This window comes from Canis lupus, unplaced genomic scaffold (genome assembly GCF_011100685.1).
Source record: "Canis lupus familiaris isolate Mischka breed German Shepherd unplaced genomic scaffold, alternate assembly UU_Cfam_GSD_1.0 chrUn_S2241H2441, whole genome shotgun sequence".
Lineage (NCBI taxonomy): Eukaryota > Metazoa > Chordata > Mammalia > Carnivora > Canidae > Canis > Canis lupus.
The window spans coordinates 22,408-50,238 of NW_023331128.1; the positions used below are offsets into that span (position 1 = coordinate 22,408).

The window sequence follows — 27,831 nt, forward strand, 5'->3', positions numbered from 1 at the left end:
AAGGGGACGCCTGGAGACGACGATCCGGGGTGGAGCAGCCCCGGAGCAGCGCACCCAGGGGACACAGAGGCTGGAGGCCAACAAATCCCGCGGGGGGGGGGGGGGGGCGTTGGTGGAGGGCGCAGGGTGGGAGTCTACCCACCTTGGGCTCTGCTTGCCAGCAGGCAGCACACCACACCTTCAGTCGCAGCCCTGCCAGCTGCCGCCCCTCCCTTCTGCCTTCTCTTGCCCTGGGCCGGCTCCCAATGTCTCCACTGGCCCAGACACTCCTTCAGGCTCCTCCTCGCCCCTCCCAGAATTGGGGGCAGCCCTCCGGAGCCTCCCTCTGCCTCTTTGCTCCCCTTGGCAGCTCCTGCTCCCCGAGGTTTCCCGACCCAGCCCTCAGAAGCCCCCGCCCAACGAGATGGGGGCCTAACCTGCATCGTTTGCTGGCTGGAAGGTCTATCTAGCCCTTCACCATGGGCCCGCAGAGACCTGCCCTGCCAAAGTGAGCGAGTGCCAGGGGTCCAGGAGAAGGTGACGAGAAGGGGTATCCTCCCAGGGTTTGTTGCCTTTGCTCCAGGCAGCTTACTGACTGCGCCTCCAGGGCCCACTGTGCACCCCTTTCCCCATCGAGGAGAGCTTAAGAAAGTGGGGAAGGGGCACTAGGAGCCCCTACCCGGACCCCTGCCGGCCAGACCCTGTTCCTTGGGTTCCTCAGCCTCAGCAAGCCACAGGGGCTCCTACCTGCTGCCCCCGGGGAGACCCAGTTGGGCAGGAGATGTGGTCAGTGTAAAGATCGGGAGGGAGCAGCCACGCAAGAAGTCACTCATTCATCTTGTTGATGGTGAGACCTGGGCAGCTTTACAGTTAGGCTCTGACCAAGGCTGCCCCACCCAGAGCCAAGCTAAGCTGGCATGCAGAGGGGTGGGTTGGGGCCATCACTCCAGGACAGCTTTGGGGAGGACACCGCCTGGGTAGTGCATTCTCTAGGGGCCGCTCTGCTCTCGTGGGGCAACGTGGAGATCACAGGGCAGGTGGGCAGGCCCTCCAGCCTCTCTCGGGAGGTTGGAGGTGGGATCTGCAGTCGGGGGCGGTGCGGGCCGCTCTGGGCGGGCCAGGCTCCGAGTTCACGTTCCCCGCAGAGCCGCTGGGGAAGAAAAGAGAAACCAAGAGAACCGGTTCCCCGGCCTTGGCAGTCCTGGTGCCTCATGCCAAGGCCCTTGGTCTACGCGAAGCGGGGACACTCCCGGGGTAGAGCGGCGCCGGGGCAGCTCCTAGAGCCCCGCGCCTCAACTCTGACCCCGAGGGCCCGGGCGGGGGGCGCAGGATCCTGGAGGGAAGAGGCTCTGTGGACCCGGATTTCCTGAGGGCTGGTGGCGTCGGGGCGGGGGCGGGGGCGGGGGCGGGGGCGGGCGGGCGCGGAAGGAATGAGCTCTTTTTCCCACTTCACAGACAGGGAAACTGAGGTTCAGGCAACTTTTTGGCAAGTGTGGTGTCGACTTACCGCCGCCAGTCAACCCCATCTCTTTGAGTCAAGGCTTCCTTGGCTGCAAAGTTGGACCAGTATTACCCACAACCTCCCCACCGGGGGATTGAATGCAGGCTCAAATCTTATCAGCAATGCCACAGAATCAGCGTTGGCATAATTACATCAGCGACTGTGGGCATGGGAACCTTCGAGATTATTTTATCCGAGTGCCCCGTTTTGGAGATACCAAGGCCCTAAGGCACAGGAGGAACGCGGCTTCGGGACTCAACCAAGTCTCTTGTCCCCCTAGCGCGGCGCGCCTCCCGGCTGGGTGGCCCTGACCTCCGCGCCCCTCCTCCTCGTGCCCACAGGGAGACTCCGCGGCCGCGATGGCGATGGCGGCGGACGTCGAGGGGGACGTGTACGTGCTGGTGGAGCATCCCTTCGAGTACACCGGCAAGGACGGGCGGCGCGTCGCCATCCAGCCCAACGAGCGCTACCGGCTGCTGCGCCGGAGCACGGAGCACTGGTGGCACGTCCGGCGCGAGCCCGGCGGCCGCCCCTTCTACCTGCCGGCGCAGTACGTGCGCGAGCTGCCGGCGCTCGGGGACCCCGCCGCCTCCTCGCCGCCGCCCGCGCTCCGCCCGGGCCCCGCAGCCCCCGAACCGCTCGCCTACGACTACCGCTTCGTGAGCGCGCCGGCGCCCCGCGGGCCCCGACGGCACGGCCGCCAAGCCCCGGGGCCGCGTGAGCTCCCTGTGCGGCCCCGCGCGGCGCGGCGCCTCGACCCAGCACGGCAGCCCCGGGCCCGGCCTGCCCACCTGCCTGTACACGCGGCCCGCGGCGCCCGTGCGGCCCGCGCGGTCCCTGGACGACCTGGCGCGCGCCGCCGTCGCGCCCCCTGCCGGCCTCCTGGGAAGCGCGGGCAGCTTCAAGGCCTGCAGCGTGGCGGGCTCCTGGGTGTGCCAGCGCCCCCTGGCGCGCAGCGACTCGGGGAACGTCTACGAGGCCATCCTGGACGAGCGCGGCCCGGCGCGGGACGAGCGCCCGCAGCAGGTATGGGGCGCCCGGGAGCGAGGAGGCGGGCGGGGGGCTGCGCCCGGGCTCCAGGAGCCCCGCTCCGCTTAGCGTCCGCCGGCTCTGGACGGGCTGCCTCACGCGGAGCCCCACGTTCCTCAACCACGAAACGAGAGGGGTGCAGGCTCCCAATCACATCTGCAATTCCGAAATGCCAAAGCTCCCCGAAGCGCGAGTGTTTTCCGTAACTCAGTTGGTGGCAAAGTTGGACTTGAGCCCGGGTGAAGCCGTTGGTGGTCTTTATTTATTTATTACACTTCGTTTTCCTGCAGAAATGCAGATGACCTGGAGTACGGTGTGCCGCCCACCCCGTGCTGGCAGGTGCGCGCCACCTCACCTGCCTGACAGCCGTGGCACCATTCCGAGAGGCGTCGGGATCCTGGGCCTGCAGGATCTCTCCGCCTCCCCTGTCTCATAGACGCTTGGGGATCAGATGAGATAATGGATGTGAAAGTCAGGGATCTGCTTCCCGTTTTGGCTTCTTCCAACATTTCAGTCATTTCAGTTCCCCTCTAAACACACACACGCACGCACGCACACGCACGCACACCAATTTTTTGTTTCAGGAAGAGGTCTAGTTACAGCGAGGGTTTTTTGTTGTTGTTGTTTGTTTTGTTTTGTTTTCTTTCGTTTCGTTTCGAATCCGGTTGTGTTGATTTGGGCAACCGAAAATAGAGCACGGTTTTAAAACGCTCTTACATCCCCAGAATCCTTTCCATGGCCCTGACATCTTGAGCTTTAGGAACTTGCGGCAGGGGAAGGGGGGTGTGGAGACGTGGAGGGAGGATGCACAAACATCTTTTTGACATCTGCCACCAGCTGGGTAATTATGGGAGATTCACTTCCTCTCTCAGGGTCTCAGTTTGTCCCTTGGCCCAAAGACGGGTGGAAAGGGTGAATGGATGACCCCCCAACCTTGTGTCTCTGGTTTCTTTCTTTGTCCTTGATGTACTTGATGTCAGCGTGGTTGCCTGGCACATGCCAGGACTGAGTCTGGGATGCCCCGCGGAAGGAGGCACCGTCCCGCTCTGGGACTTCCTGGGTCTTCCCACCACCAGGTCTGGTTACAGTGCAAAGAGCTCAGGATTTGAAGCTAGAGAGACTCGAATTTGACCCTGCTGGGTGACCTGCCAGCTGCTGAGGAATCCCTTAATTGCCCCAGCCCCAGTGTCCTCCTGTGTAAAGGATTAGCGTTGTGAGCCTTCGACGAGGTGAGGCGTGGAAGCGCTTGGCACGTAGCAGGCGCCGCACGGAGGCAGACCCGGGTCGCATTTAGCATCCCCTTCGGCGCCGCCTTCGCTTTGATTTCTGCAAGGAGCAGCCCGCCCCCCTGTGGCCATGGCGGGGAACAGCATTCTGCGGGTGAGGACGCGGACCCAGATTCCGCCCGGAAGGAACGGGGGCGGGGGCCAGGGGGATCTTGCGCCCGGCGGCCCTGGGGGCCAGGTGGCCAGCTTCTCCGGGGCAGATGGCTGGATGCCAGCGCTCCTTACCCCGGCGCCCCTCCGTTCCCAGGCAGGCCGTCGGAGGCGCATTCCGGGGCCTTTCCATATTCTCTTTCTCCTTCTTCAGCAGCAGTTACCGGGGAGTGAGGGGGTGGGGACACACGTGATGGCGGGGTGGTGCTCGCGCCGGGAGGAACCGGGGCGTCCGCGGAGAGACCTGGGTATTGGTCGAGACGCTCAGCCTGCTCCCCCCTCTGGCCCTAATTCCCCGTGCGATCTCAACAAGAGGCTTGGTATCTCTGTTCCTGTTTCCCCTGTGACCCTGCTTTATTCCAGTGTCACGTGTGGGTCTCCCTGACCCCCTGTCCCCTACAAACTCCAGGGGTGGGGAGTTGGTTCTCTCCTGGGAAGGATCCCCAGTCTGCTCTTAGTTATTGAAGGCAGCCTTCTTTTTTTTTAAGATTGATTATTTATTTATTTATTTATTTATTTATTTATTTATTTATTTATTTATTCATGAGAGACAGAGAGAGAGGCAGAGACCCAGGCACAGGGAGAAGCAGGCTCCAGGCAGGGAGCCCGATGCAGGACTGGATCCAGGAACTCCAGGATCATGACCTGGGCAGAAGGCAGGTGCTCAACCGCTGAGCCACCCAGGGGACCCGAAGGCAGAATTTAGAGAAGGGAATTTCCTGAAAGGTAAGCCTCCCTGTTTCCTTCTTAGAGGAGGCAGGAGAGGCAGCACCTACCCTTCCCCTTCATTCACTCCTTGACTAAGCATGAACTGGCCTCCCACCTGCCTGCCAAGCATCTGATGAGGCACAGCGCCAGCCCTGGAGAGCTACCATCTGAGTCAGGAGCCTGGCAAGAGGGCAGATGCCTCAGACCAGCGTGGCACAGGCCATCTGGGATAGAAGGACACCCAGCGTGCCGTGGTGCCGAGGCATGGGTGCAGGTGTGAGATGTGGCACCCTTGAGGCCTTGCAGCTCCACTCCCATCCTGTACTGCTGGGGCTCTTGTGGGGAATGGGCAGTGCCTGGCCAGGCAGGGCCTCATGGACTCTCACCAGCAATGTGGACTTAATCCTGCAGCTGCTGGAAGATTCTCAGCAGAGAAGAGAGGGGGTTCAGAAAAGACCCCCGTGGCTGGGACTTTGAGAATAGCAGAGGACAGACCTCCATGGTCTCCCAGGCACACAGTGATGACAGGAGATTTGGGAAGTCGATTCCCTGGAATCTAGTGGCCGACGGGCTGAGGAAGGTGGGAGAGAAGTCGGAATGAGTCGCAGTCTCCCAGTCGCACACCCCGCAGACAGTGGTCTGTTTATTCGGTGGCGCCAGGTCCAGACAGCAGCTGGAGAGGGGGCCTGCTGCCCAGCAGAAGGCCTGCAGCGTGTGGCCTGCAGCATGTGGACCGGGGGCGGGCAGAGTGCGTGGACGTGGGGCCGGGAACACCTGAGACAGTCAGGCCCCACCACATTCGGGTAATAGACAAAGGGAGGGAAGAGAAGCCCCAGAGGAAGGAATAGGCAACAAGGAGGAAGAACAGGAGAGTGCCTGTCCAGACACCGAGAAACGTCCAGAAGAAAGGAGAAGTGAGATAAAGGCCATTAAACATGTATCAGAAACGGTGACTGCGAGGTCAGCAGCCACCTTATCAGGAGCTGGTCAAGGGGTTACTGAGGGCTCAAGGCAGGGGCCAGAGGGATGAGGTAAGGACACCGGCTGAGCGTAGACAACTCAGGAGCTTGGCAGGGAAGGGAGAGATGCTTTGTGGCCAGAGGCAGGTGGAGGTCAAGGGGGGAGGCTCCCCAAATCTAAGCAAACGGTCAGGAGCCAGAAGAGTGGGAGGCTGAGGATGGTGAAGAGGTGGTTGGGGAGACGGGACAGAGAGGGAGGGACCCATTTCCTCTGAGGCGAGGGGCAATGATCTGAGGGTGGAGGTGACATAGGATCAGGGTTGGGTCATTGGGGATAGTCGACCAGTGGACAAGGGGAGAGGGTGGCATGGGGGGAGGAATCAGCAGAGGCAGGGACCCACCCCAGAGGAGAGAAGCCTCTGCACTGTGTGGCATTTTATAGGCTCGTCATTCACCTTCCACTCAACTAACATGTAATGAGCACCTGCTGTGTGCTGGTCAAAGTGCTGGACCCTGGGGACGCAAAGCATGTTACACCTGACACGATCCTGTCCCAAAGGGGCTCGTGGTCCCATGGGCTTTCACTCAAAGGTTCATCCCCGCAGCAGCTCGGAAGGCAGTCTCAGCTGGGTGGCCACAGCCTTGGCCAGCCTGTTCCCCTCAGCAGGGACAGGACAATCGGAAGGCAAACAAGTATTCACTTTCCAAGCACCCTGCGTGTCCCCAGCGGTGGGCACCGGCCACAGGGAAGGAGGCAGGAATTCCCAGCCCTCGTCCACCAGCCAGCACCCAGCTACCCAGGGCGCAGTGGGAGAAGCTGTCCCAGGAGAGGGCAGAGGCACACCTTCTGGAGCACTCTGCCCCCACCCCCTCTAAGGGAGGAGGAGGGGCCTCTGAGACTCCTCCCCCGTGGTTGCGGTGGAGTGGGGGAGGGGGACCTGCTGACTTGGGGATTTCAGGGTGTGGTCACCATCCCCACTCCAGGGCCTCTGAGGTGGAAAGGCCCAGGCCGGCCCTTTGGACGGGAGCCCGCCCCTGCTGCCCAGACATTGGCCACAGGGAGGAAAGAGGTGCAGCCAGAGGCCTCGGCAGCCTCCTATGCAGCCAGCCCAGCCCTACTCACCTGAGTAGGCAGCCGGACTAGAAGGAGCCTCTGGGGCCCTGGTTCCCTGTCCTGTGCTGAGAACTGTGAGTGACCCCTCAACTCCCAATGGGGCCCGGGGAAGGCGGGGTCGTGCCCTGGCAGCTCTCCCACCCTCTCTCCTCCTTCCCTGACCTCCACCTGGTCTTTTCCTGCACTCATGCTGAAACTCCCCTGCCAGGTGCCTGGCGGGCAGGCACCTCACCCTCCTCTCTGGATCCCAGGCCTGGCACCCACCCCTTGGGACAGACTCCAAGAGCCGCCCCAGGCAGCGGTGATTAAGGCAAAGGAACTGGCCTTAGGGATCCCTCCACCTGGATCCCCCTTTGGGACCAGCCAGGGGGCCCTCTAGGAGGAGCAGGGGAGCTGAGGCCAAGGAGGGGGGGCAGTGAGCGCCCTTGTCTGTATGCCCTCCTCCCAGCAACTGTCTTACCTCCCCCCCACCCACCCTTGGAGAACAGCAGCCCTGGGCTGGCCCGGCTGGTTTCTTCACACCTGGCTTGACCTTTCCCTCCCCATGACTCACCTGCAGCCCCAGGCTGACCCTAGAGCCCCACTGCCCAGCCTAAGGCCTGACCCATGAAAGAGCAGCTTCTTGGGTAGCCCCCTCCCAACCCAGCCCACATTCCTGGCCACCAGTAGTCCTCCCCACCCACAGCTCCCAGGGCAGAAAGGAGCAACCTCCCAGGCCCCTGGCAGCCCCCATGGCTCTGTGGAGTCCCCTGGGTGATCTCCCCTGAACCTGAGCCTTATGATTCACCTCTCAGTCCCCAGCCCCCCTGAGACGGGTCCACCTGCCTCCCCACTTCCTTCCTGAGCGCCAGGGGCCGGCTTCTCACTCAATCTGTTGTCTCTGCCTTTCCTGGAGCTGTCTGTGTCCAGTAGTGGGGAGGGCCAGGCCCAGCTGATGCAAACATGGTCAGGGTTCCAGACTAGAAGGTCAGGGGACAGTTGAGGTTGATTGGCGTTGAGGGAAATGGTGCTGCCAGGGACTGGGTCTGAGGGACATAGGGGTCCTTGCTCAAGTGCAGGAGGCTCTCTTGCCAAATTGAGGAAGGATTGTGGTGTTGAGGGGACTTCCAGAGCAGCTGCTTAGGCACAGCAGAGCCTGCAGGACCCTTCTGCCTAGCCCAGGCTCTGGGCTCCTATGGGTCCTCCGAGTGGAGGTCCACCGTGAGGCATTGGGTGAGCAGGGCAGGGGTCCCTCTCAGGGCTTCCATGTCTGTCCTGGGGGCTGAGCCAACTTGGCCTAGGAGAGGAAGCCAGAGGAACCAAGAAAGGTGCCAGAGGGGGGCCTTCCTGCCTCTGCTGCACGCAACTGGAGTGCTCCTGGAATCTTCTCAACTTGTAAATTACTATCCCCCCCCCCATAAAAATAGCTTAAGGAGGGGCTCTGGGGAGGCTCCCTAGGTTAAGCATCTGCCTTTGGCTCAGATCAGGATCCTAGTATAGGATAGAGAACTCTACCTCTGCCCCTATCCCCACTCGTGCTCTATCTCTCTGTCTCAAATAAATAAATAAAATCTTTTTTTAAAAAAATAGCTTAACGCCATTGCAAATATTTGGCGAATATGGGCAATCTCACTCTAATGACTATTAGAGGGAATCCCTGGGTGGCTCAGCGCTTTAGTGCCTGCCTTCCGCCTAAGGCGTGATCCTGGAGTCCTGGGATCAAGTCCCAGGTCAGGCTCCCTGCATGGAGCCTGCTTCTCCCTCTGCCTGTGTCTCTGCCTCTCTCTCTCTCTCTTTGTCTATCATGAATAAATAAATAAAATCTTTTTTAAAATAATAATGACTATTAGCATTTTGGCTTCTTTTCATCCATTCTGCTTTACTCTGTGTGGGAGAGTTTTTACAGACCCCGGGGCATCCCGGTACACTGACAATGGCACTGCGATTTTTCACCTACTGTGTCATGGATTCAGTACATGGCAGGTGCCACTGAGAAACAAGGCATGGTCCCTGCCATCAGGTAGTTTTCTGTCCCAGAAGAGAGATGGGCTAGCAGACCCACAGGTAGGATCTGGTGTGGCAGGGGTGCCTGCAGGATGCCGTGGGAGTGCGCTGGAGGAGCTGTCCCCAGAGTCCCCAGAATCCCGCCAGTCGCTAGAGAGAAACTTAGGATTGCCTCCTGGCCAAGGAAGGGGAACAGCAGCTGAATCCGAGAGGTTCCTACCATTCAGCCTCCTCCCTGAAACCCTCTGGACCTACCTGGTGCTTTGTTAGGGGCAGACTTTTTTTCTCATCAACGGTAGTTTGGTCTTTTCACGTTTTCCACTCCTTCTTGTTCACTTTGGCCATTTTGCCTTTTTCCTAGGAAAGTATTCATTTTTCCTAGATTTGCAAAATCTCCATTTTTAAATTTCTCTATGGATTCCTTCGTGACCGAAGAAATAAATGGTTTTTCTAAGTTTTTCATAGTGGAAAAAATCGTATATTTTCCATCTAAGGGACATAAGGTCTGGTATATATCAAGCCAAGCTGATCGATTACGTTATTGAAACCTGTGTTTCCTTTGTAGACTTCGTTTTGTTTTTGTCTTTTACTCCAGTTCCAATAGAGGTTTATTACATCTCTCGCTCAGATTTTCTTTGTAAAGATCTTGTACTTTTAGCAGGTTTTGCTTTTTTTTTTTTTAAGGTTTTATTTATTTGTTCATGAGAGACTCAGAGAGAGGCAGAGACACAGGCAGAGGGAGAAGCAGGCTCCCTGCGGGGAGGACTCAATCCCTCAATCCCAGGACCCCGGGATCACGTCACGGGATCACACCCTGAGCCAAGGCAGATGCTCAACCACTGAGCCACCCAGGCATCTCAGGTTTTGCTTTTTATATTTAACTACAACTTTGTTGGCAGTGCACACAGATTTTGACTGTCCTGGCATCACAGAGTGTGCCTTTGTATCATCCCCTGGTGTCCCTCTTTACCCGGTGGGTGGTTTCAACCTGAATCACCATCTTGCTGTTACAAGCAGGGCCGCTCTTTCTATTTTATTGGGTTTTATTTTTTGCACTTGCTGGTATCTCTCAGTATCCTTCTATATTCAACATTATCATGTTTTTACGTCTATTTCATATATATATCTCCTACCACTGAATTTGGAAACCCAAACTGACTGTCTTTTTGTTGGGATAATGCACTCTTTTCAGAATCTTTAACGGGTTTCCTTTTCCCCCTTCTATCAGGTTGCTCCTGATTGTCCTGTTCCTCTGCTGTCCTGCTACCCCTTGCATTTCATTCGTGGCTTCTGCTTTTCCCCGCGGCTCCTGATCAAACATCCCCTCTAGGATGTGCAGAAGGGAGGGATGCTTTTTCTCAACACTCCTCCTCCTGGAACTCATAAAACCCCGTCAGTCTCCGGATAGCCGTGGGTCTTTTTTCAGCTTAGAGAAATCTCTTTGTTGCATGAGTATTGGGGTCTTTGCCTTTTTCTTTCATTTGCACGTTAGCTCTCTTGACTGGCGTCTCCAGCTTTGTAGCTTTGCCCCCTCTATGTCTTGCCTCTGCGTACATCAGTTCTGAGATATTTCTCCTGCTTTCTCTTCCAGGCCACAAATTTGAGTCTGGAAAGGGACTGTCCTCACCTTCAATGAGTAGTACATGATATATTTTAAATTCTAAAGTAGTAGTCTTTTTTTTTTCTTTAGTGTCTTACTTGAATCTCCTGAAGATTTCCCTTTTGTTGTTGTTCCAGTAGTCACTGTGTTTTCCAGCCCTTCTATCTTGCTAATAGCAAGATTTTTTTTAAAATTAGATAATGTACTTTCACGGTTTTTAAAAATCAAAGCAATAGGGTGCCTGGGTGGCTCAGTGGTTGAGCGCCTGCCTTTGGCTCAGGTAGTGATCCTGAGATCCTGGGATACAGTCCCACATCAGGCTCCTCGAAGGAAGCCTGCTTCTCCCTTTGCCTGTGTCTCTGCCTCTCTGTGTGTGTCTCTCATGAATACATAAATGACATCTTTTTTAAAGATTTTATTTATGTATTCATGAGAGACACACAGAAAGAGAGGCAGAGACACAGGCAGAGGGAGAAGCAGACTCCATGCAGGGAGCTCGAAGTGGGACTCGATCTTGGGTCTCCAGGATCACACCCTGGGCTGAAGGCGGCGCTAAATTGCTGAGCCACCCGGGCTGCCCTGAAATCTTTAAAACATAAAATAAAAATAAAAGCAATATTAAAAAGTATATAATAAAAATCCCCCCACACACACCTGCTTCTGTGCCCTGTTCTCTCCATCAACTCATAAGTCACCACTTTCATTAATTCTTTCTCGATTCTGCCAGAGTTTCTTTATGCAAACACAAACCTGTATGAAAACACATTTGATTACTTGCTTTTCTGTCTCTCTTCCGTAAAGGTAACATGCAGTACACACAACACCACATCTTGCTTCTTCTTTGCCTTTTGATTTAACAATATATCTTGGAGTCTGTGCAGAGAGAGTATCAGTCTCCTTCCTTAGAGCTACATGGTTTTCACTGTACGGATGTATCAGAAATTCTTCAACCGGTCCGCTGGTGATGGGCCCTTGAATCGTTTCCCATCTCTTGCTATTATGCACAATCCTGTAATAGATAATCTTTCACCCCACGTGCAGATAAATCAAGGATAAATCCCAGAAGTAGGATTGCTGGGTGGAAGGATAAACGATGGATATTTGTTAAATTTTGCCAAATTGCTGTCCCTTTCCTGGGGGCTTATACCAATTTACATTCCCACCAACACAAATGTGAGTGTCTGATCCCCCACAGCCTTGCCAACCAGGTGTCAACAAGATGTCGTTTCCTGCTGATCCAATAGTAAAATATATGATTTTAGGATAGCTTGAATTTGCATTTCTCTTTTCAGTGAGAGTGAGCATCTTCTCATAGATTTAAGGACTGTTTGTTTTCCTTTTTCTGTTAACAACCTGTTCAGAGCCAGTGCTCATTTTTCCATTGACTTATTGGTCTTTTACTTATTGGTTATTAGGAGGTTTTGCCATACGAAGGAAAACAGCCCTCTATCTCTTACAGGAGTTGTCATGTAAGTTTCTCTTCTGACTTTGCTAATGTTATTTTCTGGCCACGCAAATGACTTAAGATGCACTTACGTGGTCAAATGTATGGCTTTGAGAGTTTGAGTCTCTGCTTTTTTGTTTGTTTGGTTTGGTTTGGTTTTAAGATTTTATTTATTTATTCATGAGAAACACACAGAGAGAGGCAAAGATAGGCAGAGGGAGAAGCAGGCTCCCTGCAGGGAGAGCCCAATACAGGACTCAGTCCCAGGACCCCGGGATCACTGCCTGAGCCAAAGGCAGATGCGCAACCACTGAGCCACCCGGGTGCCCTTCTGCCTTTTTTATTTTTAATATACAATTTTGCTTATGTTTTTCTCTTTAAGTATTTTATGGTTTTGCTTTTTATGTCTGAATCTTTGATCTATTTGGGGGTATATCCGAGTGGACAGAGTAAGATGTCAACCCACCTTTAATTATTTTTCTGGATGGCCATCCACCTATCCTGCCACCTTTTACTGACAAACTCCTCTTCCTACCCGGATTGGTGATTGGTCTTTAGCACGTCCTGACCCTGCTGTATTAGGGTCTTGCAGCCCAGGTAGATTTGGTTGTTCTCTTTGCTCCACCTCTCTCCAGCCACTGTCCTGTAGGAGGAGTGGGGTTTATGTGTCTTTTCTCACTGGGGCTGGGATGAGCTGTTGAAGTGTCCCCACTAGGCACGGCCCTAGAGCAGAGGAATGGTGGTCTCTGCCAGTGGGCCAGCCGGGCTGGGCAGCCTCTTCTAAGACACCATCAAGAATTCTCCCTGCCTGCTGCCTCCTCGGCATCCCCAGCCTGTTGGGCAGAGAGTGCTGAGCCCACCTGTTTGACTCCCTGTCAGCTCCTAGGGGTCACCCTGCTTTCCCCCTAGGGTCCTATGGTGGCCTGGTCTGCCCCGGGGTCTCCTGGGTTCCAGCTTCTATCTCAGGCCCTCTACTCCGGCCAGCCAGCCCTGCCCAGGAGCTGGCACAGCCCCTTCCTTGAGGGTAGCGTCCAGGAGAAGAGAAGAAGCAGGACATGTTTAAGCTGCCATGTTTCCAGATTTCCTAGAGCCAGAGCTGCGTCATAAAGGAGAGAAATTACTACCAGGGGTAGGGGAGAGCTGGAAGGGCCTGTCTTTCTGGATAAGAAACAGTGAACACCTTGGAGTAGTAACACTGAGAATCCAGAAGAGCAAACAAGTTTAAGGGAGGTTTTCTCCCCTTTTTATTATGAAAAAATTTTTAAAGATTTTATAATTTATTCATGAGAGACACACAGAGAGAGGCAGAGGGAGAAGCAAGCTCCCTATAGGGAGCCTGATGTGGGACTCGATCTCAGGACCCCAGGATCATGACCTGAGCCAAAGGCAGGTACTCAACCACTGAACCACCCAGGTGTCCCTATTATGAAGATTTTCAAACATGCAAAGAAGTGAAAAGAATATTATAATTAATATAATTATACCTATTACTTAGATTTAACAATTCTTGTCAAGTTAGTTCTCTCTCTTTTTTCTTTTTGCTGAGAAATAATAAATTCCAGAATTTATCCTATCTCATCCCTTAAAAACTCAGCCTGTATGTCTTTTTTTAACAAGATTTTATTTATTTATTTATTTATTTATTTATTTATTTATTTGAGAGATGTTGAGTGAGTGAGAGAGAGAACATGAGCAAGGGGAAAGAGGCAGAAGGAGAAGTAGGCTCCCTGCTGAGCAGGGGAGCCCTATGCGCCCCAGGGATTCCAGGATCATGACCTGGGCCAAAGGCAGACGCTTAACCAGCTGAGCTTCTGAGGTGCCCCAGCCTGTATCTCTTAAAAAATGTTTTTTTCGATAACCACAATACTATACCCATTATTATATCTAACAAAATTAATATTAGTTCCTTCATATCAGCTAAGATCCAGGCCATAGTCAAATGTCCCTCATTGTCCTAAAACAAATCTCTCATAGTCACTTTGTTTGAACCAGAATCAGCTCAAGGACCATGCATCTCATTTGTCTCTTAAATCTCTCTTGCTGGTTCCCTCCCTCTTCTCCTGCCTGGACAGGGACCAGAGTGGTAGCCCCATAGGACATCTATTCTAGATTTGAATTTCTGCTTCCTTGTGGTGGGGTTGCCATGTTCCCCTAGCCCCTGTGTTACCTGGGGACTGATAGGTCCGAAAGGCTTAGGCTGGTCCCCAGCCTCGGGGACTCTAGGTCTCTGCTTGAACAACCGAGATGGGGCACCTGGATGGTTCAGTGGTTGAGCGGCTGCCTTTTGCTTGGGTCATGATCCCAGGGTCCTGGGATCAAGTCCCACATTGGGCTCCCTGCAGGGAGCCTGCTTCTCCCTCTGTCTGTGTCTCTGCCTCTCTCTGTGTCTCTCGTGAATAAATAAAATCTTAAAAAAAAAAAGAAAAAACAAAAACAAGATGATGCCAAGATGGGAAGGAGGAGGGGAGGAAGGTGAACTTGGTTTCTGGGATATGCAGCTTGTAGGGTGTACCAAGGACCCCCAGGACTCCACTCAGGTTTTTGCTCCTGGAGATGGTCTTGCAGGTAGTTAAGCTAACAGATCCGGCTGGGCTTCCCTGGGACAGGAGAGTGAGAAGCAAATGGGAGACCCAGTATCAAGGAGTTAAGCGGAGGAAGAGGAGCATGGCTCACAGCCCAGGAGGCACCAGAGGGTGAGGAGGGAGAGGCCTGTAAGGACTAAGTCCTGAGGAGAGTCAGACCCTCCAAGGACCACTGCTGTCATCAAAGGAGTTGTAGGACCCCCGGGCAGTGGGCTGGACGTCAGAAGCAGGACGGCAGGACACACACACACACCTTCAACAGGTGGGCTCCGGAAAGGAGGCAGGATGAGCTGGGTCCAGGAGCACACATTTTCTTTTTAAGATGGAGAGACCTGGAATTTGTTGCCACGCCAAAGGGCCTGCAGCCATCAAGTGGGAGGGGTTAGTGAGAGGTTTGTGGAGAGGCAGCTTCTGAGCAAGAGGCAGTGGGATCCTCAGGGGCCCATATTCGGGAGGCCCTCTTGGACGGGGGAACCTGGTCCCTCCAGTGGGGAAGTGAGGAGGTGCGGTGGGTACAGGTGCAGACACATTTGGAGGGACAGGCCCCTGTCACATCTCTCTCCCTCGGTTGGCTCACGATGACAGCCTTTGCCAGCCAGCAGTTTCCTTGACAGACGGTTTCTGATTCCTCCTGGGCGTCAGCCAGCCTTATCCAGAGCACAGAGCATGTGAGTGGCAAAGGGGCTCCACCCCCTACCCCACCTACCCTGAGGAGCAGGCCAAGCACACAGTCCCATGAGGTCACCAAGAGGCTGAGGGCAGAGTCCAGAGCCGAGGGCACTCAATCGAAACCCAGAACCAAAAAAAACGGAAGTGTCACCCCGCTTTCTTTCCCACGTCCCTGAGTGTAGAGTGTAGGGTGTAGGATCCCGGGGGCGGCTTGACGCCTCCACAGAGGCCAGCCCTGGGAGCGGGGAGAGCATGACAGCACCATTCTATGGATAAAGAAACAGAGGTGCAGAGATTCAAGGGGCTGCCCAGGGAGAAGCTAGGGCACCAGCGACACAAGAAGCCATTTCTCTGAATCCTGCGTCATTCTCCCAGCCCCCCTTTAATCAAATGATGATGCCTCTGCTCTAAACCCCACAGAGGAACCTGACCTCGGGCTACTGTGTTCGTCTTCGCAGGCTACAGGCCGAGCAGTTAAGGTTACACTGAGCCTCACCTGGGCTTTAGTACAAAACGAGGGGTCTGAGCCCCGGCCCAAACCTGTTACAACCAGACTCTGGGGACAGCTCCAGGCGTGGTTCCCTCCGTTCTGAGGGGACCCCCAGTTCCCCCACTGCACATCAGTGGACTTGTGGCTCAGGGCTGGGGGTGGGTACAGTGAGGGCCCGGACTCCGTCCTGGAGATGGCGGTGCTCAGGGAAGGGAAGGACGCCAGCTCTGGGCACCCTGCAAGGCTCCCTGAGGCAAAGATCACAACCCATCCTCCACTCTCCCTCCGCTCAGCTCTGGAGGCACTGAAGTCATCAAAGGAGGTCCCGACCCCGCGGCAGCCCCCCTGAGCCAGTCTCTGGCTCCAGTCACTGGTTTGCAGGCATTTCTTTTGCCTCTGGCTTCAGAGAGCTGATAGGATTTTTCTGGTTGCCACAAGCCTCCTGTGAGGGTTTTGGGGAGAAGAGGTGAGGACAGAGCAGCCGGCTTGTTCTGTCCCCTCCTCCACCGTGTGCCTCTAGAGGGCCAGGCCAGGCGTGAAGATGCGGTTGAGGGAGGAGGACACCACTGGGGAGCTGCTGTGTCACGCCTCCTCTTGCTGAGGGGAAGCCTAGACTGGAAGCCTGAGGAACCAAGCTCCTTGACCAAGAAGAGCAGGCCAGAGCTGTGTGGGTTTGGCCTCAGCCCCTGTGGTGGGGGGCCAGAGCCCCCTGGGAAGACCCCAGGCCTGGGGGGCCCAGCTTCTTACAGAGGAGGAACAGCACGTGGGCTGCCTTTTCGGTGGTCCCAGTCTCCTGTACTGTCACTCTTGGTTCCTGCCACAGGAAGACCCTGCTCCCTAGTTCTCCACGCGGGGCAGTGCTGAGGGCTCAGGTCCCCACACCCACGTCCCTCTCTCTCCTTCCCCAGCTCCTGCCTGCTGCCAGCTCAGGAGTTTCCGGCCTTTCCCATCTTCTGGGCCTGGCTCCATCTCTCCTTGGTGACCTATTTTGCGTGTGGCCCATGTCCCCCAGGGCGGGGGCAGTGGATGTGTCATGTGTGTGACAAGTGGGAGGACCCCAGCCTCTCTGCCCTCAGTGTTTCCAGGCTTCTGAGTCCCACCTGGGATGGGAGGGGAGCAATACAGGAGCTTGAGGGGGCAGAGTAGGGCATGAATCCCTGGCTTTGTTCTGGATGCGGTCTGCCCAAAGGGCCCACACTCCAAATCTACACCACGCCTGGCTCTCCTTGGGTGTCCCTGTCCTGGGCCCACAGTGGGTGCAGGGAAGGAGTGGTCTGGGGGGCATGGGCAGGGGAGGAAGTAAGACCAGGGCTGGGGACAGGAGGGTTACTGGAATGGAAGAGCAGGAGACAATGGGTCCTGGGATCCTGGTGGAAGGTGGGGTCAGAGCCTGAAGCAGGAGAGAGACCAGGCCCAGGGAAGCTCTTGGTTGTGGGGTTGTGGAGAGGCTAGTCCCTGTCCCTTCTCCGGGTCCTTAGAGAGTGGGGACGCAGGCATACTTGTGCACGTATTAGACACCCAGGCGAGGATGCATGCGTGCATCTTGGAGAGCGAACCGGGAGGGGACAGGCTCAGGCAGTCAGGCGAGTGGACTGTGGTGTGGTCAGAATCCCTCCTGTCCTCTGTGAGGCTGCAGAACTCCAGACACTGACTCCATCTGATGCCACAGCTGCCCAGACCCCTTCCTCTTTGACACGTTGCGCCCCCCGCCCCGGCACCCCACACACAAGCTTCCTCTTCCCCATCGCCCTGGGTACTGGGGGAGTTGAGGGCCACTCCATGTCCTGTCTACGCCAGCCTGGGGCCCAGCACCCAACTGCCCCCTCTGCCCTCTCCCAGCTGTCTGGCCTCCCCTCCCCCAACCTCGGTTTGGCGCCATCCTGCTCCCTGGCTGTATCTGCCCTGGGATTCAGACCTTGCCGGTGATCAGAGTATGGAGTAGGAAGGCCGGCGCTTCCCTGGACACATAGAAACACACCCCGACCTAAGACCCCCCCCACTTCACCCACCCCCCTCCCCCCACAGCAGGCAGCCTCTGTCTCAGGCAGCACTTCCGCAGCCCTGACAGGAAATGGGCTGGAGGCTCAGCCTCCCGCCATCTCAAAAGCCACTTCTTGTTCCTTGTTGCCCTTGTGCCAGCCCTGGGGTTGTGCCCCTTGGCTCCACCCCTAAAGCCTGCCCAGGGCTTCCCGTCCCAGCAGCTCTGAGGGGACAGGATGGTGGACATGATGCCAGGCTGACCAGGAGGCGGAGTCAGGCCTGCGGGGACAGGTAGGGGGGGCCGTGGCATTTGGGGGCAAGCTCAGCCTCTGGTGGGGACGGCCGAGGGCCTCTGGATCAAGGTGCCACTAGTGGGCCTCTGTTCTCTGACCCTCTCAGGGGCTGGCTGAGCGGAGCTTCGGAGCAGGACATCTCTCAGACTTCGGGGACTCCTCCTGCTTTCCTCTTCCCTTTGCCAAGGCCTTCGCCTGCCTGGGGAGGGGCTGAAGGGGGACCCTGAGATGATGGTGATCAGCGCAGGGGCAGAGGCAGGCCTGCCACCTGCTTTGTGGGCAAGGGGAGGGCTGCGGGGCTGGGCCAGCTGGGCGTGGTGGAGAGCCAGAGCCCCTCTTGCCGCTGAGGTAGGAGACCACTTCCCCTTTCCTACTGTTGTCCCCCGTGTCTCTGTTGTGATTGGGATCTGGGCCCCGAGAGCTGTTGGTGCCTAGTCAGGGCCCACTGATGGGCTGTCACTGGGTGTTGCATGGACCTCCAGGAGTCGTGGGCAGGGTGGCAGACCCTGCTCTAACCTGCACGAGCTTCCCCTTGAAGGCCAGAGGGCACAGGGGGATCCAGTCTGATCCTGGCTTTATCCTAGCACTGGAGGGGCTCTACAGGGAGAAAGTTCTAGAGTTTGAAGGGGCCTCAGGGCCGCTGCGTGTGGTCCAGCTCCCACCACAGGGCTGTAGCATCACTGACAGGGGTTGGACTTTGCCTGCTCACGTCCAGTGAAAGCCCCTTCCTACCTCCTGAAGCAGCCTGTGTCTCTGGGGCAGCCCCTCCCAGGGGCCCTGCCCTGCCCCCATTTGGCCTCTGGTCTGCAGCCTGGAGCCCACAGTGCGATTCTGCATCTTCTCTTCCTCTGACAGCCCCCTCATGCTGAGAGCCTAAACATCCAGCTCCTAGGTCTCACCTCTGTACCCACTAGGGCTACTTCGTGTGAGATCCCCATCACCCTGGCCAGCCTGGGACTCCCATGGACTCACAGCCAAAACTAGCAGCCTGCAGGTGGAAATCCCCGCTCCATAGAGCCTGGCTCCTTCCTCAGCTCATCTATGCCCCACATGACCTCCCAGCCCCTGTCCCAAGGAGGGGAAGGTGCCTGCCTCAGCAGGTCCAGCTGGGGCAGGTGGGAGATGTGTCTGGTCACCCACCTTCCTCTGTCCACTGCCTCCATCCTGGTCTCCCAAAGAGACTCCTGTGCTGAACCCCCACTCCCAGGAAGTCCTTGTCCAAAGCTACTTGAGTCTCCTGTGGTGTCAGGTGTGTTTGTTTGTTGTTTGCTGCTGAAATGTGGCTTGGAATTGGCTTTTGTACTCAAGCAATAAGTACTTTTGGTGGATTGGATGTGTGCTTCAGGGCATTGGGCCAGCAGCTAGAGGGCAACTGGGGTCAAGTACATCATCCTGGGTCCCCTGCTCAAAAACAAACCCCGCCTTTGGGGTCAGAGGTGGACATGAGTGGACAACCCAAGGCGGAATGCTGCCGGGGCCCGAACAGAGGGATGAACAGCATGTCCGTGCGCCAGAACGTCTCTCCTGAGGGAGAAGGCCTCTCCCGGAGGCTTGGAGCAGAGCACCAGCAGAGGAGCAGGATCTGGGTAGGCAGGTATGAGAGCAGAGAGTTCCAGGCTGAAGGACCCACTGGAGCAAAGGTGCAGAGATAGGAGGTGGCTTTGTGTTTGCGGGAGGGTCCATGGGCCGGTGTGGGTGGAATATGGGATGGCTGCGGTGGACAGAGAGAAAGGAGAAGTGGGGTGGGGGGTTCTGTCTCAGCCACACAAGCGCTTGCAGGGTGAGGGAGAGGAGTGAGGATCTGTGTATCCAGCTCCTCCTGTTCCCTCCATGCCTGGGACCTGCCCCTGATGATCTAAAACTGTACCACTGCTTTTCTGACACTTTGTCTCCTGCTAGCAGTAACTACCACGGACAACGTGCCTGTGCTGTGCATTTCACTTCTCACCCTGCTCATCTCCCTCCCTGATCCCTGACCAATTTACACAGGCTGCCCAGTAGGGATGTGGGTCCCTTTGTTCACTGCTGCGTTCCCCAGTGCCTAGAACAGTGCGTGCACCGGACAGGTGAATCTTTGTGGGACAAAACGAGTGTGTTTTTAGGCGCCTCCTAAGGCCCAGGGAGATGCCACCTTGACATGACCGGCTTCCCCTCTTGGGAAGTTTACCGCTTAGTGAGGCATCACAGGCCGTTCTGTGATTAAAAAGGCGGGGCGGGGGGGAGGGTGATTGTACAAAATTTTGAGAAAAGTTAAAGAATAAATAAATAAATAAATACCCCATCCCCATAACTATACTGCCCAGGAGGAGATAACTATCTCGGTTAGCATTTTGGAGGGTTTCTAAAAACACAGATTTGAAACTATATACTTGCTCCCCATGTCGAAGTCTGCATTTCCCCGTAGCATTAGATCATCCTAGAAACAGTCTTAATCTTCTGGTGCTCTTCTGCTGCCTGGGGTTTAAGAGTGTCCTTATCTATCCCTCTGGCCAGCTGAGGGTGCTAGGCGATGGTGGGCACGCCAGAGGAATCTCAGGAAAGGTCTTGAACCTGACACCTGAGCTGAGTCCTGAAGAAGGAATTGGAGTGGGCCAGGTGAAAAAAGGGGTGGGGATCGGGCCTAGGCACTCTGAAGGATCCAGGCCCATAAAAGATATACAGCAGGGAGGGTGGAGCCTCCAGCAGCCCCAGGCTACTAGAGCATAAGTTCAAGGCAGGGGGCCATGAATGGCAGGAAATAAAGTAGACAGAGAGGCGGACAGGCCCTCCGGTGCCCTGTAAAGGCGTAGACTTTGCCCCGCAGGCCGCAAGGAGCAGTGGGGTGTTGAGCATGACCAGAGGTATGTTGTGTGTGGCCGGACCCTCCAGCCCACCTCGCTTTCCTTTGGAGGGCACGAGGGGCTCATCTTTCCTAGCTCCTCCTTCCTTCCTCCCATCCTGGCTTGCCTCTCTCCCTTCTCTGCAGTTGATCCTGAGGTCTGCAAAAACCACATTCAGGAAGTTTCAGTCCCAGATCAGAGGTGGTACGGATTCCAGTCCCAGAGATTCGAGGACAGGAAGGAAGGAGGGGTGGGGGCTGTAGAGTGCAGCAGGGCCCTGCCCCTCTGTGACCTGAATGGGGAGGAAAAGGAATGGGGCACCAGGACATTTCTCTATTCCTGCCCAACCTCTGATTGGCCCCCTGGAGTGCACAGTGAGTGCGCAGCTGGGAGAACTCAAGATATCGATATTTTATTATTGCTAATAAATAATGTAAGTGCCCTACGCATCTGGGACATTTCATATTTGACAATGCCCCTTCACGAATATTTCCTCATTCTCTCTTCACTACAATTTCCGGAGCGGGCAGGGCAGACATTGTGCAGCGGCGGGACTGAAGCAGGGGGTACTCCAACTTGCCCAAGGTCGCCCAGGTGGGAAGTGGCTGGGTCGGGACTGGGTGACCCCGGAGCTGCCCTGACGGTCACGCCTCCTTCCTGCTCCCACAGGTGGACGACCCCCCGGAGCCCGTGTACGAGAACGTTCGGAGAGGCAGCCCCTGCCCACGTCACCCGGCACCGCCTCGGTCCCCCGCCCCCCCGCATGGGAGACGCACAGGGACGCGGGCAGCGGGCGCCCCTACTACTACAACCCAGACACGGGCGTGACCACCTGGGAGTCGCCCTTCGAGGCCTCTGAGGGCGCCGCCAGCCCAGCCACCTCTCCGGCCTCGGTGGGCAGCCGCGAGAGCCTCGAGACAGACTGGGGCCAGTATTGGGATGAGGAGAGCCGCAGGGTGTTCTTCTACAACCCGCTGACGGGCGAGGCCGTCTGGGAGGACGAGCCGGAGGAACGAGCTGGAGGACGAGCCCGAGGACGAGCCCGAGGACGCGCTGGAGGACATGCAGCCAGGCCTGAGCCCACTGGACCCCGGGGACCGCAGGGTGAGGGGGCGGGGCCTGGCCCGGGTGGGCGGAGTGACTGAGGCTTCAGGCCCCGCCTCCTGCCCCGCCCCGGGAATGAGGGTGAGGGGCGGGGCCTGGCCGGGGGGGGGGGGGGTGACTGAGGCCTCGGACCCCGCCTCCTGCCCCCCCCCCCGGGAATGAGGGTGAGGGGCGGGGCCGGGCCGGGGGGCGGGGTGACTGAGGCCTCGGACCCCGCCTCCTGCCCCCGCCCCCCGGGAATGAGGGAGAGGGGCGGGGCCGGGGAGGGTTGGAGGGGGGCGGGGTGACTGAGGCCTCGGACCCCGCCTCCTGCCCCCGCCCCCGGGAATGAGGATGAGGCGCGGGGCGGGGGGGGGAGGGGTGCGGGGGGTGCGGGGTGACTCAGGCCTCAGGCCCCGCCTCCTGCACCCCGCAGTCCCCTGGACTGCTATAGAGGGGCGTGGCCTGCTATGAAAGGGCAGGGCCCAGGGTCCCTACTGGCTCGGAGAGCGTCTGACTCTGTCTCCTGCTCCTTGCAGCCCCCTACCCCTGAAACGGACTACCCCGAGTCGCTGACCAGTTACCCCGAGGAGGACTACTCCCCCCGTGGGCTCTTTGAGTGAGCCTCGGCCCACCTCTCCGTTGGCCGCGCCCCCGGGCTGGTCTTGCCATGTGAGCCCCGAGGGCCAGACACTCTACACCAACCACTACAAGAGCAGGTATGGGCAGCGGGCAGATGTGCCCGGACAGCCCCCCGGTCACTCCTCCACCTCGTCCTCACTAGTAGTTCCAGTAGTTCCCCTTAACACCATAAACCGCAGCTCCTGGGCCGGTAGCCTGCACCTGACCCTCCAAACTCCTTGGGGCTGAATTGGGCTCTGGTACAGGGGGAAACTTTGCCTGCCTCCCATGAGGTGGGCTGAGAGCCCTGACCATCCTTCTTCCCACAGTGGGTGCGGTTGGAGGACCAACATGGGAAGCCCTACTTCTACAACCCAGAAGACACCTCAGTTCAGTGGGAGCTGCCCCAGGTAACCAGCTGGGATAGGGAGAGCCTTGGGGAGAGAGGAGGGGATTATAGATGACGTCTCTCTCTCCTCAGGTTCCTGTCCCTGCCCCTCGAAGCATCTGCAGATCCAACCAGGACAGTGAGACCCCAGCCCAGGCCAGCCCCCCTGAGGAGAAGGGAAGGGAAGGAGCTCGTAGGCCTTGGCAGGACCCCCACAGAAGACACAGGGGCTTCCTGAAGGCTGTGGGGGCCGGGACAGACTTGGGCATGTCTCCCCCACAGGCCCCAGCGACTAGCCTGGGCCTGGGTCTGGGTCATCCCCCACCCCCAGGGATGCGTGAGGTTGGGAACTGGGAGAAAATCTCTCCTCCTGGGCTGAGAACTGGCACCCCACCTGCACCAGCGGCAAGGAGGGTTCAGTGGTGACTCAGGCCCAGCCTGTAAGGAGTTGCTGGCTGTGGAGGAGACTAGCCTCTGCCCCCTTGTGGCCCAGCCCCTTAACTGCCTCCTCTTTCCCCTTGGCTTTCTAAGATCAAGACTCTGGACAAGGCCGGTGTGCTTCATCGCACCAAGACGGTGGACAAGGGGAAGCGGCTCCGGTAAGAGGCGGCTGCACCCAGACCACGGCAGAGTGGGCCTTAACGATGACATTTACCGAGCCCCTCCCGGCTCTTGTTAATCCTTATAGCAGCTTGCTAAGAAGTCGCATGAGGACACTGAGGCACCTAGAGATAGTAACTTGCCCAGGGTCCCTTGGCTACCAAGTGTTAGAATTGGGAGTCCAGCCCTCACCGTTGGATGGCCCAAGTTGAGCTGTGTTCTTAAGCTCTGTGCCCTGCTCCTGGGGGTGGAAGGGGGCCTCAGCTCAGGGCCAAATGCAAGCCCAGCCCCCCACCCCCCCACTTCCCTACCTCCACCTAGGAAGAAGCACTGGAGTGCCTCCTGGACGGTGCTGGAGGGTGGCGTCCTGACATTCTTCAAGGACTCGAAGGCCTCAGCTGCAGGCGGCCTGGTAAGGCCCAGGCTCCCAGGGTAGGGACACTGCCTGCCCCCCACCTCCAGCCCCATCTGCTCCTGACTCGTGCAGCTCTTTACTTGATCTGGCTTGTCAGAGGCTAGGTCTGCAATAGTGGATCATGAGTGACAAGGGAGCCGGGCCTTGGCAGGGGGTGATGACAGTGGATTCAGCCCATGACAAGCGCTTCCAGCCACCCTGGGCATGGGGAGCAGTCCTTGAGGGTGGCCACTCCAGCCTGGGAGGCAGGCGGACTGGGGACTGGGGCCCCTGCCCCGGGACAAGGGCTGTGCCTTTCCCTTTTCCTCTCCTGGGTGGGCAGGCAGCAAAGGACCTGCGAGCCCAGGACCGCTGGGTTCCAGGAACCCTTGGGTGCCCCTTCCCCATTCTGGCCCTTGAGCCAAGGGAGCCTGGTGGATTGGAGGCAGGGGCTGTGGCAGGCCTGTCTGAACTGTGGGCTCCCAGTAACTCTGCTTCCCCCAATGATTCTCCCACAGAGGCAGCCTCCCAAGCTCTCTACCCCTGAGTACACAGTGGAGTTGAGGGGGCCCTCTCTCCTGGGCCCCCAAAGAGAAATCTAGCAGGAAGAATGTGCTGGAGGTGAGTGGTAGGGGTTGGGAGGAGAGGGGGCTTACTGGTAGCTTGAGATCCTCACTAGGCCAGCCCCAAGAAGGGGAACCTGGGGAAAGTGGGACTGGAATTCTCAGGACTCAAAGCCAAAGTTGTGCCCACCTTGGGGATCTGACCACAGAGTTTCCGGGATCATGGATTCTGCAGTTCCCTCTCCAGGAACCCAACTACAATCACCAGAAGATGACCAACAATCCAAGGATGAAGGGGGCGAGACTACAAAAAATAGGAGGTGTTTTGAGTCTGTCACCATATCTGCGAGTTCTTTCCTTGTGGCCTATGGGATGTGGGTCTTGTTAGTGAGGCATTTGTTGCCTTTATACTATCTTCTTCTACTTATATTTTGTTTAATTTATATTTTTTAACCTGTATAGAATCTGCTTTGTTTTTAGGTATGGTTGAGGTAGGGGATCTAACATTTTCCCCCTACAGAAAGAACCAGTTACTTTAAAATCTTTTATTGAATTGCTCATTCTTTCTTAACAGATAAAATACTATTCTTTTTTCTTTTGTAAGATTTCATTTATTCATGAGACTCACACACACAGAGACAGAGACATAGGCAGAGAGAAAAGCATGCTCGTCTCAGGGAGCGCAATGTGGGACTTGATCCCCAGACCCGGGTTCACCCTGTGAGTCAAAGGCAGATGCTCTACCACTCAGCACTGAGGCGTCTCTAAAATACTTTTCTTATCTGGACTCTTATCAGTCCAGTTTCCTTTCCCATATCATTCTATATACTTAATTCCAATTGCTTTATAATAACCTATTTTGATGTCTGGTAGAGTTAAGCTCCTGCTCTTTGACCTCCTTTTTCATACATTTCATAGCTAGACTTGCATATCCCTTTACCATATGTCAGCTGGACAGTTTTTATTTTAAAAAAAAGAAAAACTATCTTGGGATTTGAATAGAATTGCATTGAGTTTGAGGAGAATTGACATCTTTGCAATATTCTAGGAACACGGTATCATATATTCATTTCTTAATGTCCTTCAGAAGACTTTTAATGTTTTCATCTCAAAGGTCTTCCCCATTCTTTGCTGTAAATTTATTCCTAGGTACTTTATGTCTTTTATTGATATTTTTAATCTTTTTTAAAGGATTTTATTTATTTATTCATGAGACACACAGAGAGAGAGGCAGAGACACAGGCAGAGGGAGAAGCAGGCTCCATGCAGGGAGCCCGATGTGGGAGTCGATCCCGGGATCCAGGATCACACCCTGGGCTGAAGGCAGGCGCTAAACCATTGAGCCACCCAGGTGTCCTTCCTTTTATTGATATTATAAATGGAACCATTCTTCCATTTGTTAATTAGTTATTTGTGGAACATAAGAAAGCTACTGCATTTTGTATGTTGAGCTTGATTTTGTATCTAGCCATCTTACTGAATTCTCATATCACTTCCAGTAAAATTTATTTTTTATTTTTATTTTTTTTATTTTTTATTTTTTTAAAGATTTCATTTATTCATGAGAGACACAGAGAGAGAAGAAGAGACACAGGGAGAGAGGAGAAGTAGGGTCCATTTAGGGACCCTGATGTGGGACTCGATCCCAGGACCCTGGGATCATGCCCTGAGCCAGAGGCAGGTGCTCAACTGCTGAGCAACCCAGATATCCCACTTCCAGTAAATTTAAGTTGATTCTCTTGGGCCTTTTAGGTTGTCCATAATTTCATATGCAATATGTTCTGTTTCTTCCTTTCCAATACTTAATTTTTCCTATTGCATTGAGATGCCTGGAATCTTTAAAAGAAGTTTTTTTCCTATTGCATTGATTAGGACCTCTTCAGCATGATGAATAGTAACAGGAATAATAGGCATTCTACTCTTGTCCTAGACTTTAAAACAATGTTGCTATTTAGGTTTCTGGTAGATACTTCTTTTCTTACTTCTAAGAATTTTTTTCAATTTTATTTATTTATGATAGTCACACACACAGAGAGAGAGAGGCACAGGAAGAAGCAAGCTCCATGCACGGGGAGCCCAAAGTGGGATTCGATCCTGGGTCTCCAGGATCGCTCCGGGGGCCAAAGGCAGGCACTAAACCGCTGCGCCACCCAGGGATCCCACTTCTAAGAATTTTTAATAGGAATTACCTGTTGGATGTCATCTAAAACAGTCAATAAAATGTATTGCCAGCTGCACACAAGTTCCCAAGTTGGGACTATGGAAGAGTCAAAGGACTACTAAAAAATAGAATTCCTGCCCTCAAAAAAGGCTGAATAAGACTTAAAATACAAAGGAATGAATACAGATTTGGAGGCATGGTCATTGAGATGGGTACCTGTGATATGTTTTCTTCCAAAACAGATATTCTCATAGAGCAGCACCAGTGGAAGATGAAGAAGGAGGCTCAAGGTAAATTGGCAATTATTAAAACAGAATTTCAGAACTAGATTTTAGAACTCCTATTTCACTCCCCTGTTTTACACCCAGGAAACTACCAAAGGCAGAAAGAATATTGATTTAGTCTAATGCTTTGCCTGGATCCAGCAAAATTAGCTTCCCAGACAAATCTGAGTTAGAATGGAACTGACACAGAGCATCTACTGTCACTACTCCTTTAAAGAAAAAGGGTGGAGAGGGGTTGGGTGCACCTGTTCCTGCTGGTACTGACCATCAGGCCTGGCTACAGAGTCTTGGGCTAAGAGGGCTAGTATTCAAGGCTGATGGAAGGCAGAAAAATAGGACTCCTTCCTGTAAAGCGGCAGGAAAACTTCCCTCCTCCTCCTAGTTTTTGATCCACCACTCTCCATTCCCTTTGTCCAGACTCCATAGACTGTTAACTGGGAGAGGCCTTAGGTAATAGTTTGTCTCTTCCTTTTATAATAAGGAAATGGAGAAGAAAGGGAAGGTAAATTGCCCCATGGGCATACTGCTACTGAGTGTCAGAAGATGGTTCCTTTCCAGAGGGGCACTTCTCCTCTGATTATACTGTTCTTGGGCTGTGAGCTACATTTTATGTCACAACTCCGTACATACATACTGTCAAGACATAAGCAGGTTTTTAAAAATATTTTTTAATTTACTCATGAGAGCGCAGAGAGAGAAGCAGAGAGATAGAGGGATGGAAACCAGTACAAGTTTTCTGACAACAGAGACTTTTTAAAAAAATCCTTCTCTACTATAAATTCAATTAATTGTCCTTATCTTCAGTTGCAAAACCCTTTCATAAATTATTTCTTGTCCATCATTTCATCTAAACAAAACTTAAGGTTCTTTAACACATGTTAAAGTTTGGTACTCATGTTTCAAAGCAATATTAATAGTACTGAAAAATAGATTTTTCCTTATTCCTCATTTTTTCATTTTAACAGTAAAACATTTTTAATTCAATAGTAACAGAGCACTGATATATTTCTGGTACTTATTTTTTAAGTTTTTATTTATTTTTAGAGTGAGAGAGCACATGGGGGAAAGGAGGCAGAGGGAAAATGAGAGAATCTTAAGCAGGCTTCATCCCCAGCACAGAGCCCAACACAGGACTCAGTTCACAACCCTAA

The 27,831-nt window shown here is 54.9% G+C and overlaps 1 pseudogene; it reads left to right on the plus strand.

Moving 5' to 3' along the window:
* LOC119879055 overlaps nt 1-27,750 on the plus strand; it is a 36,081-nt pseudogene extending 8,331 nt beyond the window's left edge.
* The last annotated feature ends 81 nt before the right edge of the window (nt 27,751-27,831 follow it).